Genomic DNA, 15,072 nt, shown 5'->3' with positions numbered 1-15,072 from the left:
AGTATTTAATAGGTGGTATTACTGATTTTTAACATTTTTAAAGTATCACCTACCTCACTACATCACTGTGATTGAAGATCCTGTCTGTTGTTCCTTGGATTGTTGTAACTTATATAAAGAATGCTTTCAGCTGAGGTAGGAGGGAACGTAAAGTTATTGCTCTGCTAAGAATGACAACTTTTTATTTTATAAAGTTTAAATTGCTATCCTTGATCGTTTGCCATGTTATCAGACTTATACTAATATTTTCAATACTACTCTTATTATAATGTTGGAACATCTTACGAACTAGAATTCTTTTAAATCATCATATTGTTATTAATATTTTCATTCTCCTCTTCATTCAGCATTTTTTGACCCAGAATTCTAGAAGTGCTCTTCTTGGATGCAGAGTATTTCCTTGAGTCCAGCTTTTTCTATAAACTATATTATTGAATCTACTTCGCTAAGTCTTACTTCTCTATCCAATAGATTTCTTTTGTTTATTCATCAGTGCCTCTACAAGCTCAATTAAAGTAAATTTCCACTTTTATTATTCAATCTATATGTAGTATTTTGCCAGAATTTCTGAAATAACTATGAGAATTTTTTTATATATAATATATGTGTTAATATATGTCTATATGTGTTTATTCTTTTTGTGTAACTGATTTGAACTGATTTGAGCTTGAACCAAATTTTAACTATATCTGAGGTTAAAATATTCGTACTCGACTCATCATTTTGCTGCAAACATAGAATAAAAAGCAGAGCACCGCACCCATAGTTGATCTTTTAAGGACCTCCTAATGTCAGAAGAGGAAAGTAATTCTTAACCCAGTTGCCTTTTCCTGGCCTAGATCGAGACTGGACAGTCACAGAGAACGTGACTGGAAGTCTCGTCTTCTTCTAAGCAAACTCGACAATCTATCTGTTCGGACAGATCCATTTTGTTAAGGTGATAATACATCCCGGGGCACCCATTAAATATCTCACCAGCAATCCACTGTAGAGTGTAGAGACGAATCAGCTCTCATCATCATTTTGGGTTTTGATGCAGAAATGCCATTTTTCCAGTTCAAACATACCACATGTTGCTTTTCATGCCTTCTTTACCAGATGGGTCAACATTTTTCTAACAAAATGATCAGATCAATTTAAATAATATGTGGTTGAAGCATATTTATCTGAGTGTATAAATAATTAGTAGTGACAGTGATTTCACTACTATAGTATTTCTTCGGCAAAGTAAAAGATATTTTATAAATGATATAAAAGTATATTATTCGCAGAGTGCACGTTTTGGCTAAATGAACAATGCATAAAGTATTCAAATTGTCTAACGACTAAAGTCCCTATAAGCGATCCTGGTTGTGATAGCCCTGGTTGATTATCTCAGTATAGCCTGTTTACCACAGTTAAAAAATATTCCACAGAATGCATCCAAACAGCGAGATTTCTCGTTTTCTGTGACCGACTAGATTGTCAACCACTTCGTTGTCTAGTAAGATTTATAACTAAGCTGAAATAGCTATTAGACTTCGATTGCTTAAATCTAATAATAATTCAGAGACATTTAAAATTATTTTGGATATGTAGCTATTTGTTTTTATCATTGTTATTCAGATGGTTTATACAAATGTCAGTGTATAATCTTTATACCAAATTTCATACTAGCTATAATCTGCTCTAATATTTTCGTCACCTGTTGTTATTTTTTGAAATACAATTGTTCTGATATTATTACCAGATTGCTGGTCAACGTCTTGTTTTACGGAAGGAGTATTTATAATATACTTTAAGATAATTCATCACCTAATGCACATAGAAAATAAGTCAAGAATAATCCTCATTCTTTTATTTTTCTTTGAAGCGTTTAGTATAAAATTGACTAAATGAATATAATTTTTCGAATAGAATTGTTTGCATCAATTTTTTATGTATCTCGAAGTGGATTATTTTGTTTTTATTACTCTGTATTACTTCGTTCTTGAAATCTTACTCCATTAGTACTGCTAACAATTTTTCATGAAATTCTTCTGAAATAAAATTAATTAACATATTTCATTATTGCTTTAAAAATAAATTCACTTTAAGTAGTTCAATCAAGATAACCTGATTTGCTTCGTCGAAAAGACCTTTGCCACTACAAAATTGTTTGTGCTTGGGAAATTTCCTTTGAAATTGTCAATCACACTCTAATTGATTTCAATAAAGATTATTTTCAAATTTGATTAGATATTTTAAACTAATTTTATGACTTCTCATGCTGAAACCAGTCAATATCACGACATTGCTTTCTAAGCCTCTAATTAAATTTTTATAGCACAAAAAGTTGCTTCTAAATTAAAAATGATAAATTTTAATTGGAATGCGCAATCCGCAAATGAACAACACAAGTAATCGCTGCACTTTCAAATTGAGAGATAATGCATTTGTGTGCATTAACAATTAATTGCTTAAAAAAATTCTATAAATAAAAAAACAATAAAAATTTCCTTCAAATAAAAACCTCTTTATGCATAAATAACAATAAATTATATGCATGGATTAATGTATCTCACATTTGGTGGCCAGTACAACCACTCATAGTAGCCGCATGACTACAGATTTTTATGAGTTTTTTTTCAGCTGAATTTGAATATGAACATATGTGGGTTCATAGTCAAGATAAAGCATAAAATATTGTTTGTTATTCAACTTAATAGAGTCCCGCATTTATGTTTTTATTATTTATTGAACGTTTTGGTTGACTACAAATGAACCGAAAAATAGCACAACAATATCAGCAAGAACTGCCATGTAAGAAATTATTATTTGCTATTTATAATAAAACAAAAATCCAATCAATAAACCAAACAAAAGCTACAAATAATGATTAAAAATCAAGCCACTCAGGCAGTCAATGTATTCAGCATTTTCTTACGAGTACCAGTACTTCATGCCAAAGATGCCAAACAATCTGACCACAACAAAAATGTCGGTAAAATAGTTACCAGCACGACTGCCTCAGAGGTGAGTGCCAACTATATATTGTGTGGTCGTTTTTTTGGTCATGATCAAGTTTAGATGTAAGGAAACCAGTGCAATGCGCTTAATGTAGTACTTGTTCCATTGAACCTAATGAGAACAGAGTGTCGTGTAGTGGAATGGAGCGGTGTTGCATTAAATAAAATGTAGGAGTACATAAGTAGCTTGGTATGACATTACTTGATGACAAATGTTTGTAGTATATTCATTTCTCTCACTAAGCAGTTGGGGTGTTGCTAAACAGCATTCTACCATACCAAACAAATTGATTTATGAGTTTATCAGTTTCATATATGATGACTTATATATTATAGGTATGCCTTAGAAGAAAAAACAAGATTAGCTACGGCTTTACCAAAGCTTTAGTGTTATTTATACAATTAATTACATTAGAAAATCGGCCATATTTTTTATAATAATAAAAACTGAAGTTTGAATATTCATTTTATGTGGCAGCTCTGACTGGATTTGGACATTGTAACAATTCTTTGAAGTGCATTTTCAGCAAATCTTCAATCCATATTTCAATATGTCCATATCAAAAGCTGTGAAATGAACTTGAGTTAAAACACCAACAGAATATCACATATACAGACTAGCCAAAAGCAGTTAGCTGGACATATATATACGTGCCCATAACTAGATTAATTCAGCCAGTCAAGTCTACGCTACGCGAATGTCCTCACTGAAAAATTTTATGATGACTGATAATACCAGCATTTCACACTACATTAGTTATAAATTCGTATAGTTAGCAAAGTTTTTTGTTCCATCTTATTCGTATTGATTAAAATAGTGGGAATTGAATACTAAGGTTATATCTTTGCTTATATCTCTTTGGGTTCGAAACGTTCCATAGCATATTCTGAACTACATAGATATGAAAGGGTAATGGCATGATTATGCTTCAATCGAAGCCATTTTGATTGATTTGATTGATTACATATTTTCTCCAGATAATTCCCACGGGAAAACTTAATTCTTAGATTAAGTTCTTCTCCTGTAGCTTTCAATTCATAGGACTAATATAAATCCAAGATTGGTGAACTGTATTCATATAGATGTTAGTATTACCGAAAACATAAAAATAAGATGCCAGTTTCTGAAATACAGTATAGTTGGAGTTTCAAGTTTAACCTAACCTTTATGTGTCTTCTCATGATGCAGTAAAGTGTGTTCTTGCTAATCAAATCGCTGATGAAACTATTTCAGACTTCTCGGCCAGCCAAGCTACCATTGAATCACCGGAAAGCATTTCAGCTACATCAACTATAACTCAAAACAGCCGCGCTTCTCTCAACGACTTAACATGTCAGGGTTCAACTTTATGAGATCCTGGACATTAACACATCTCGGGCAATTACAGGGCAGATGAACTTGCCTGCTTTGGCATGCAAGTGAATATGTTCTCCCTAACATTCTCACTTCTATTTTGTGGAAGTATGACCAACATATATTAATCAGAAAATAATTTCGTTTATATATTCATTAGAACGCTAAAATCTGGTAAATATTTTTTGTCTTATGAAAAAGTTCCATTATTTTAAAAAATTCAGGAATTCTTTGGATTCATGAAAAAGTTCCATAACTTTAAATGGTTTTCCTTCCAACTTTGTTTTTATTTATTTTTTTAAATATTTATTGATCCTATATCTTAGCTTACACAGCTTATGGAAAGGAACCAATTTATCACAACAAAAGTATAACAAATTAATCATTCATGCATATAAACTGTTTGAGAAGATATTTTCTCATTTTATATAGATATTTTTAATATAGACTCAGATCTAGTGGGAAATCTTATAAAATAATTAAGTAGATTTGCATATTTGTGTTATAAGTGGTATAGTACTTCGTTAAGTAAGCCTATTTTTTATAACCTCTCAGCTAGTCTAAGCTAGCAAATGTACAACGATATGAACTTTAATTTCAATTTAAATATAATAATCATATAATCAACTGTTATTTTATGAATGCTGATCTAAAAACAATTTTAAAAAAAGTGAATTTCATGTGCTGATTAAGCATTCGTGGCCAAAATCCACGAATTGGGATACGAACTACTACTCCATCCAGCATATTCTCCAGATTTAGCCCCCTGCGACTATTTCCTATTTCAGAACCTAAAGAGGCTGGGCGGTAAGAGATTTGAGTCGAATGAAGAAGTCATTACCGAAACAAACGCGTATTTTGAAAGCCTTAATAAAACCTATTATTTGGAGGGAATAAGAAATACAGAAAAACGCTGGACTAAATGTATCTAGCTAAAACGTGATTATATAGAAAAATAAAATGTTTTATTCAAAAAGTCACTGACTTATCAAACCGCCCTCGTATAATATCAAATTTTCTGTGGAAAAAATTAAAATTTGTTATTAAATTAATTATATAAATTAAATAAATTATATACATACTATTATGTAGTATTGTTAAATTTTGAAACTCACAAGAACTCCATCAACGGAAAATGAAATAAGACTTTATATACGATTAAATAGTGTATCACCCATCGTTCGTTCAGTTAGGCAAAAGGTAGCATTATCTGTCTATGTTAATCGTGAATCTTTTCTCAGTATAAACGCAATTGTTTCTAAATTGCAATTTTAATCAAAATCTGAGTTACTTTAGCTTGATTTATTCATTCATTCATTTATTCGTTCGTTACTCATTCGCCTTCAATTATTATAAATCAATCAGCGGCAATTTTTTAGTGGCTGATTTTTTGTGTGTTTTCAGTGATTTGTGGTCTTTGCCATGAGATACGGCAGCGGCTGCTGCTATTTCATTTTCCTTCGCTTTTATGTGTTTATTGTCTTCAATCGGTACGAGTATCTGTATCTGAAAATGTAATACAACGAAATCAGCATTTCAAATCTTTGCAGGCATATTTTATACAAAATCGTGTGGAAATTGTCTGCCTTGAATCGTAGTTGCATTTCGTTTACGTTTATGCCTATCTGAGTATCGGAGTATCTGAGTATCTCGTTTTGTGCGGCTTTAATAAATTTTCCAATGTTGCCGGTATTTTTTTCTTTAAGTTATTACTATTACCACCAAAAGGTTTTGCTACATCTTATTGTAATGTATTTTAATATGTGAACGATATGTATCTTTTTCTTAACTGAGCAAGTAAGTATACACATGAGATGGTTTTATATGGGATTTTATTCAATTGCGTATCGCTACAAAATTTTTGGTGGAACAGTAGTCCGTTCAGTTTCCCACTTCCAAATGTTTGAAAATATTTATGCATATATTCAGATATTTTGTTACTTGTGTATTTAATAAATACACATACAAATGCGAATACCATAGCTAAAGTTCGAAATTTATTTTCGAGGAAAATGTAGGTTATTATAAATTATGCAAATGCTGACAAAGTTGTTGGAACAAAATGAATTAAAATAACATTTGCCGGTATTCAAGGAAGAAACTTATAAATTTTAAATTAAATGAGACACGTACAAATACTTCAGCGGGCAGATACACTGTGGTGGCATAGTAGTTTAATTTGATATGCTCGCCTACCGAAAGGAAAATGAGTTTTTTATTTAAAATTTTTCTTTGCTGAAGTTTATTAATTTAGCGTGCGAGTTACTTCAAAACTTTAATAAAACGCTAATGAGCAGAAGATACTTTTTAGGGTTTGTTTAGATTTCAATATAAAGTTTTAATTAAATTCAACTTTAAATGCAATTAGCGAAGTAGAAATAAGTTTCATTACTGCAAAGTCTAATGAAATTAAGCACTAAACTGCAGGAATATAATAAATAATTTCACGAAATGTTTGCATTTTAGTTAGTTAACTAAATATGACCTAAGCAAAAAGTTATGTCAAACTTAGTTGATAAACTAGTTATAGGAAGAGTGCGTATTTCAGGGATTACAATCGTCATCTATATTGTCATTCCTTTAAACACAGCTAAATTTAAAAGTTAAGGTGTGAGATCTCAATCGCTATCTACATGGTTATTGTTTCAAGCACAGCAAAATTGGAAGGTTGGAGTGTGTGTTTTAAGAATCGCAACGTCATCGATATAGTCAATCTTTTAAGCACAGCAAAATGTTACAAAACTAAACTTTTTGCTAATACTACGAAAAAATTCAAGTCAGATATACTTATCGGGCACAGAATTTTAGATGTACCGATATAATTGTCCATCTGGGATATTAATAGGCTATATAACAGAGGGAAGGAATTATATGTTAAATAGTCTAAGCTTATCGCAGTTATTATACTTTAACTGCTATGTTTATATGATAAGGAAATAAAATACTACAGAAAATGACACAACATGATACCTTTATAGAAAATATGCTTATAAGAAATAGTTTACTTTAGCGTGTACTGTTTATATGAGAAGATTTTTATTTGCGCCTATTTGTTCCCATATATGGACTGTCAATGAATTTCCTTTAAAACTGTTGATTTGAGAAAATGAGAAGAAAGAATGTAATTGACTCACTTAACTATCCCAGAACATTTATCATAGAGTTATCGTACTTACCAAAATTAATCATATGTCATAAGAGACTTTTACTTATACACTATTAGAATTTACTGAAGAAATCGAGCGTACTAACCACACAATGAAGAAGAGTACTTTGTAGTACCTTTAAGAGGAGAGATATGAAACTATGCAAGAACTATAATCCATCAAATGAAGCTAAACCTAAAAAGTCCTTAAATTCTTTTGAAAGAGAACCACTGTTTTAAGATTATACACAAAAAATCAAATATGTAATAGTTAAGTATATATTACGAAAGGTGGTGATTTATCAGCTTAATTAAATAGCAGTATATTTTTCATCACAGATCTAGATCATTTAGAATGGCACTATTTGTTAAATTGGGATCCAAAGTCAGATATATTAACGCTGTTTCGTTATGAGAGATCCACATTTTAAAATATAATGTACATATTATTCTATATTATTCGTCTACAGTCTTAGACGCAACTATTAAAAAAATAAAGTCCTAAAGCAATTCCCTTCTATATATTGATACACGAGGTACTCAATTAAGATTCAATAAGATCTCTTACTGAATATATTGGATTTAAAGATTTAAGATCCTGCTACTGACATCGTTAAATAGGGAAAAGGCCACAGCTGAACAACTAGAATCACAGAAATGTATATCATCACATCATTAAGAACGCTTTCTGAAGTATTAGGTTTATGATAATGTACTATATACATCATTAAACAAACTTGGATTGCTGCATTTATAATCAACAAAGATTCTTTATTTTTGAAAATATTTGGAAAAGTTCTATTTGATTTATAAAAATTAATTTTTATGTACGAATTTAAAAAGGACTTCATTTTAAAAGAAGAATATTGTAGTCCAGCTTTGTAGAATACAGAGGGGGGTTATGAAATGTATAACATCTTTCACAAAAATGATAATGGTGGTACTTGATGATGACTCTAGGCTAATGATTGCCAACCGTTGGTTCGCGAGATGGTTAAAAATGGCCTGTGAATCAAATTTAACAAATATGGATACATAGCTTGTAGTTTGTCCACCAACACCTTACTTATTAGCAAACAGGCAATTCCCAAGTAATTATATACATTGTGACCGAAAAGTTTCCGGAAATTTTAAATAAAACGCAAAATTCTTAATCTTCATCAATATTTATTTTATCTCCTTCAAAATATGGCTCCATAGAAGCGATACACAAATGCCAACGTTCTTCCATCATCAAAACATTTTTATAGGCGCTTTCCGGTATGGCTTTGAGTTCCCTCTGCGAATTCTGTTTTACGTCTTCTATGGATTCAAAACGCGTTCCTCTGAGTGGTAATTTGAGGTTGGGAAACAGGAAAAAGTCACACGGTGCAAGATCAGGTGAATACGGTGGCTGTTCGATGGTATTTATTGAATGTTTGGCCTTAAAATCGTTGATAATGTTGAACAAATTGAGGTGAATCGGAACAAGCCGGGCGTTGACACGTCGCATACACAAATTGTCCACCAAAATCAAACGAGCCATCTCACGACCGATGCCTAGCTCTCGTGCTATCTCTCTAACACTCACATGAGGATTTTTGAACACGATTTCCTTTGCCTTTTCAATGTTTTCGTCGGTGGTAGAGGTCGAAGGTCGTCCAGAACGCGGCATGTCTTCGACGGTCGTACGACAGTCCTGAAAGGCTTTGTACCACTCATAAACTTGAGTTTTCGATAAAACTGATTCCCCATAAGCCTTTTGTAGCATTCGCAACGATTCTGCACACGAAATTTCGTTCGAAAAACAAAATTTGATGCAAACTCTTTGTTCAATATTTTTTTCCATTGTTTTTTTCGCAACGCACTACTGAGGTGAACTGGTTTCAACAGCTGCCGTAAACGAACTGTCCGACAGATCGCGCTCATTTTTGGCATTAGTAATTAAGGACAGTGCTGCCAAACTACATAAACTTAAAATATCGAAAAATATACAGCGCGCGAATTTTAAATGAGAATTTCCGAAAACTTTTCGGACTTAATGTATATAAGTTTAAATCTTGTGGTCCCTAATAAAGGCAAATATATTATAGTCGTCTTTGGTCAAAAAAAGGTTGGGAACCACTGTTCTAGGTATTGGAGATGGAGAACATACTTAGAGGAAAAAGGTTTTAATATCATACTTATTATTTGCGAGTTATCTGAATTGAGTTTGTTCTTACTAATTAAAAATTTTTAAACTAACACCGTATGCTGCAAATATGATTTCTATTCATACTAAATCTGTTTTAATCTGTTTTAAGGCTTTATCATTGTAAGAACATAGACCTAATCTAATCTATATAAACGACCTAAGCCCGGTAATAATCAAAAAACTAATCTATATAACCTACTTCAGTTTTATGCCAAAAGTTGTTTATGGAAGAACTTAACTGTTTGGATGCCTATATTGTCGAACATATCACAGCCCGGCCTTAATAGAAGTTTTACATTCTCAATCAATCTCCTAAACATATGAGAATAAATAATTAATTTATAAATGAACAAATACCAACTTTTAGCAATTATTTACTCTGCTTTTGTTTACAGAAAACAGTAAACAATGGAACGACCTCCGAGTTGATATGCAAGCTGGTAAATATTTAAAAAGCTAAACTTTCTCAAGTGTTTTAAATAAAAATTCCATTTGCAAATATTTGCACTTAAGGCACTTAGAAAAAATTTGTGTTATATTTAATGTTGAACTTTAATATGTTTTGTTTAGTATAGAAAAATAAAAATATGTGGTTTTTCCATATTTATTGCGGACTTAATCGTGCTACTAAGGAAATGGGGTTTTGTGCACGTATTATCAGCAGCGGCAAATACTATTTGTACTAAGCTCGTTTAAATTTATATTTATATTTAAATTTAAATTTATGACTTTCCGCACTCAAACAAAATTATCAAAATATTTAAAATTTTACTAAATAAACTCAAGTGAAATGTGTTTGAAACAATTGTCGCCACAGCATTTCGTGTTCTTTTGTATCTCAAACAATGTTTTCCTTTCAAGCGAATTTCTTATTTACACAATTGCTTCAGCTTTTTCTACATGTTTCTATATTTTTATATCAATATTTGTATTTCACATTTGCAATTTTGAAATTTTACAAAATTTTATTTTATGATTTCATTATTTGTTCAGTAAAGTGAAAAAAAAATAACATTAAATATGTATGAAAGTATCTGCGTAGGCATTTGCTCCAAATTCTTAACATGAACATTTTTTTCTGACTTTTTTTCTTTTATAAAATTTGAAATTTGAAAAGTTTTGCTGCATAGAAACTATTCATGAAGTTATAATTTGATAGTAGGAAGAATTCTTTTGGAGTTTTGTTTGTGCATATATATAAACTACACTATTTCTTATAAGTTTTTTCATAAATATTTCATTTTTTTTGTCTACATAAGTTACTTGCTCTAGAATAACAAGCACGTTCATTATTTTAAGTTAACTTTTGAAGATATTGCATATTCATTTTGGTGTATATAGTTTGTTACGTAGACAATTACTTAGTCCCACTTGTTCAAATACACAAAAATTTGTTAAAAAACGGTTATTGAAATAGACCAATAAGCCTGTTACCACTTCTAACATATATGACCAAGGCAATTGACAACACAGATCCCGTACTCAATTTCACCAAGAGTTATAGGATCATCTTCCTATCAAGGGAGGAGTGGAATGCCAACCCAACATGGTTACGTGACGCTTCGCAAACATTGTATATAGATGGATCCAAATCTCTTCAAGGTGTTGGAGCAGGAATGGTGGCACCCAGAGTACACAAATCAGTTACAATAAGCACACACTTCACAGTTTTCCATGCGAAACTCTATGCTATAATAGAGACTGTTGGAGATCTTATCCAAAAGAAGACTTAAGAGAGTTAAAATTAATATACTCTCAGACAGCCAATCAGTTCTCAAAGCTCTAAAAAGCTACACATTCACATCAAAAGTTTTTATAGAGTGTAACAATGCACTCAACCAACTGAGGTGCTAAATATCTAAATACAAAGGGGTGCACAATAGATCAAACTGGTCGCAGTGCCTAGCGGCCTTAGCCTAACCTGAAAACCCCCGAACACCATTACCATTACCACTTCTAAACCACTATACCACTATAAAAAAGTTGTTATTCTTCTGTAAACTAATACGAATAATTGTAAATACTGGATTGATAACAAGTCACTGCCTTTGAAGCAAGCTGTTGTAAAAATGATCGGAAACCGAAAATAACAGACTATGTATGGAAGACATAAAATTATCACTACATTTCATTAGAGAATGCCTAGCTCTTCCACAAAGAATCGATACACGAAACAGAGTTACCTTCATCGATCTAAAATAGACTAAGACACTTCTGGAAATAACTGAAGTTTCTTTCACCTTAATTGCATTAGCAAGTCCTATCATCTTTTAGTGATTACATAAAGGGCAAAATGAAATATTCCGGACAGTTAATATTTAATCGTGCATATAATATGAGAGTTATATTACTGTATTATTCCATATTATTAAATTGTCTTCTATTGACACAAACATACATACCGCACACATACACATAGTATTGCTCTGTTTATATTACGATGCCTTAAAACCACATATAAATTAAATCTAACCCGGAATTAAACTAAAAGTGGGAACATTTGCTATAATTTTCTACGACTTTCATTTCAATTTTCTACAACCAGAATGTTCTTTAAGCATCTCTGCAGAATCAGAGATTTTATTAAAATAATATTAATTAATTATAAAGTAAATCAAGTACTTGTGAACACCACCCATTTGTTGCACTCAATGTGAATCAAACAATAAATAGCGAAAACATAATGACTGTCGGCCCATTTAACTGGTCCTACCTGAAATCAGTGAAAAGACAACGGGTTTTCTTATGGCCTTATATTGTGAAGACTGTAACTACTAATTTGTGCGATTACTGGTCACATCCTCTGCGTCAAACACCTCTTACGTCTTGTCCTTGCTAACTGCAGCTTATGTCAACATTGTTTGAAGGCCGACGATACTATTGATTATTTATTATACTTATGTCCTGCCATCTTAAGACTCAGATTTAAAGTTCTAGCATCCGTCCGTGTAAGTAACTCTAATATCAACTTCTTACATTTTCCAAATATTTTCGCTTTTTCAAAAGGACATTTTCATAAATATCGAAATGAATTTCACAGTAAGAAGACCTTTACTGTCTCTGTGCTATAATTGTTTCTACAAAACATTTTCAAGAAGTGGTTTTAGTGGTTCTAAGTCTCTTACGGTGGCGTTTGAGATTACTACTTATTTAAAAAGATGGAGAATAAAAATATCAACATAACATCTATCATATAACTATATGAATATGCTTGTTATTCAAATATAGATATAATTCAGCGACTAATCAAAAATTCTCCAGTATTTAAAAAAATCAACTGATTGCAACAACAAATTTGTGGATATACTATTTATGGTTAGAACTACTTATATTAAATTGATCTTCATTCAAATGTCTTATCATATACTATTTTACATCGGTCTCAAATACTCCAAGAATTTATAAAATTCCTATAAATAGGCTTTGCCGTAATATTATGAAATTGTGGTACTCATACAATGTTTCATAACTACAGAGGAACCTCATCAGAAGCCACCTCACTGATTAATAAATAGGGGAGAATTGTAAAGAATTGTTCAAGTTATATTGAATGTTAAATTTTTCAAGCTTGGGTTTGAATATTGAAGATCTATATTTACTTCTCCCTTAAGCTATAAAAATATGAATGGGTTGTATTCTAAAATGAAGGGACTAAGATAGTTTACAAGCCTAAGAATGTGAGATGTAGCTGAATTTTTCTCTAAAGAGACTTCAATGGTTCCGTTAAATTTATGTGCTGGTGCTAAATTCCGTTAAATACAACTTGAATATATTATTTATGAAACTAATATAAAGTAATATACTATGAGAAATATATTTCTTTAATATAATATTGTGGTGAGAAACAGAAGTTAAAATTAAAAATATTCTAAACGGAATTTTAAAGTTTCTCATCCGGCAGTGAAGTTTATATTAAGAACGAAAACTTTTAATAAAATATTTATTTATTGGCATAAACTAATAATAACAAGTTTATTGATTTGATAACTTTCTTTCCGTCAGCCTCGAATATTTTTACCTACAAATACTTTTATTGACTCGAAACTTTTGCTTTGGGTTGTTATAAATTTCGAAAAGTGTTCAGGTACTAAAAATTAATTGGAAATTCTGTGCAAAATCAACAAATACAAAAATTTTTATGGTTGCCTTGTGAATATGAAATGAATTTCTATATTCTAACAACGAACCATAGACCCACATACATATTCAGATATATACATATTGTGCATATCTACAGGAGTACACATAATATGCTTTGATTTTAAGTTCAATATTTACATTTTCGACAAATAAGGAGGAACGTGCAACCTTTGAAATATCAATTAAGAGTTTTGTATTCATGAAATGCAGCTTCATAGGCAGTTCAATAAATTTTGGAAAATGACTTGCGGTGAAGAATTTTTAAGTGCCGCATAAATATTCGCACCCAGTTTAAATTGCTTGAAGTTGGTCCGGAGCCATAAGTGGGGACAGCAAATATTATGTGATATTTGGAATATTTAAGTAGGCATTAGTTTAATTTTATGCATATACACTCTTTAAATTGACTTTATAATATAATAATACAATATTTTTAAAATTAAATTGCATAAGTAAACTGGTTAACAGGAGGATGAAGTTAATTATTGAATATTAACTTGAATAAAACATTATTTAGAATCGATATACATACACTAAATATTATTGACGATTTTATTATATATATTTTATAACATATTTCATGATAAACTATATATGTTATATTACAAGTTATAAATTACATATTATATATTATATATATTGTATTATATGTATATTAGAGTAACCCTAAAAAAATTTTTTTCTTGTTTGGTTCAGTTTCAGAAATAACCAATTTCAATTTCTAAAACCTTAGTGGAGCGAAAAAGATGTAGAAAAAATTTGAAAAAATAATTGCAATTAAGGCGTGCCGTGACGCCCTTGCAAGTCGGAAATTGGTGTATAGATTTCTGATAATAAAAACAGAAACCGCAATTTTTTTTATTTAATATTTAAATATTAATAAAATATTTATCGTTCATATATAATTTTTGAACGAAAACCTCAAATTTCTTAAAAATTTTGAGTTAACTTGTGAAGTTTCAGAGATATAGGCTATTAAAAATGATTAATAAATTTTCATATAATTTAGACATTTTCTCCAAAAAATCTACAAAGCTCAATTTAGGAAATGATATAATTAATCCGATAAAACTTTGACTTTAATATATGTATATAAGTAAATGTGTTGTATAAACATAAACATAAATTTTAAACATAATATTGTTAACTATATATAATATAAATTATATATTATAAATTAATATGAGAATATTTTATATTATATGTAGTTGTAATTAATGTTTAATACATTATCCATAATGATGATTTTTATTTATTCATATTATTATACATA

General features: G+C 30.5%; 1 protein-coding gene across 1 annotated transcript in view; it reads right to left on the bottom strand.

Annotated features, from left to right (window-relative positions):
* The window catches only part of LOC119679305 (mpv17-like protein), a 479,294-nt gene that overhangs the window by 46,206 nt on the left and 418,016 nt on the right, over positions 1–15,072 (bottom strand). The gene's annotated exons all lie outside the window — the stretch shown is intronic.

Source organism: Teleopsis dalmanni, chromosome 2 (assembly GCF_002237135.1).
Source record: "Teleopsis dalmanni isolate 2A chromosome 2, ASM223713v2, whole genome shotgun sequence".
NCBI classification, from domain to species: domain Eukaryota; kingdom Metazoa; phylum Arthropoda; class Insecta; order Diptera; family Diopsidae; genus Teleopsis; species Teleopsis dalmanni.
The sequence above is the reverse complement of the archived record's forward strand: the minus strand, read 5'-3'. Positions and strand labels throughout refer to the sequence as shown.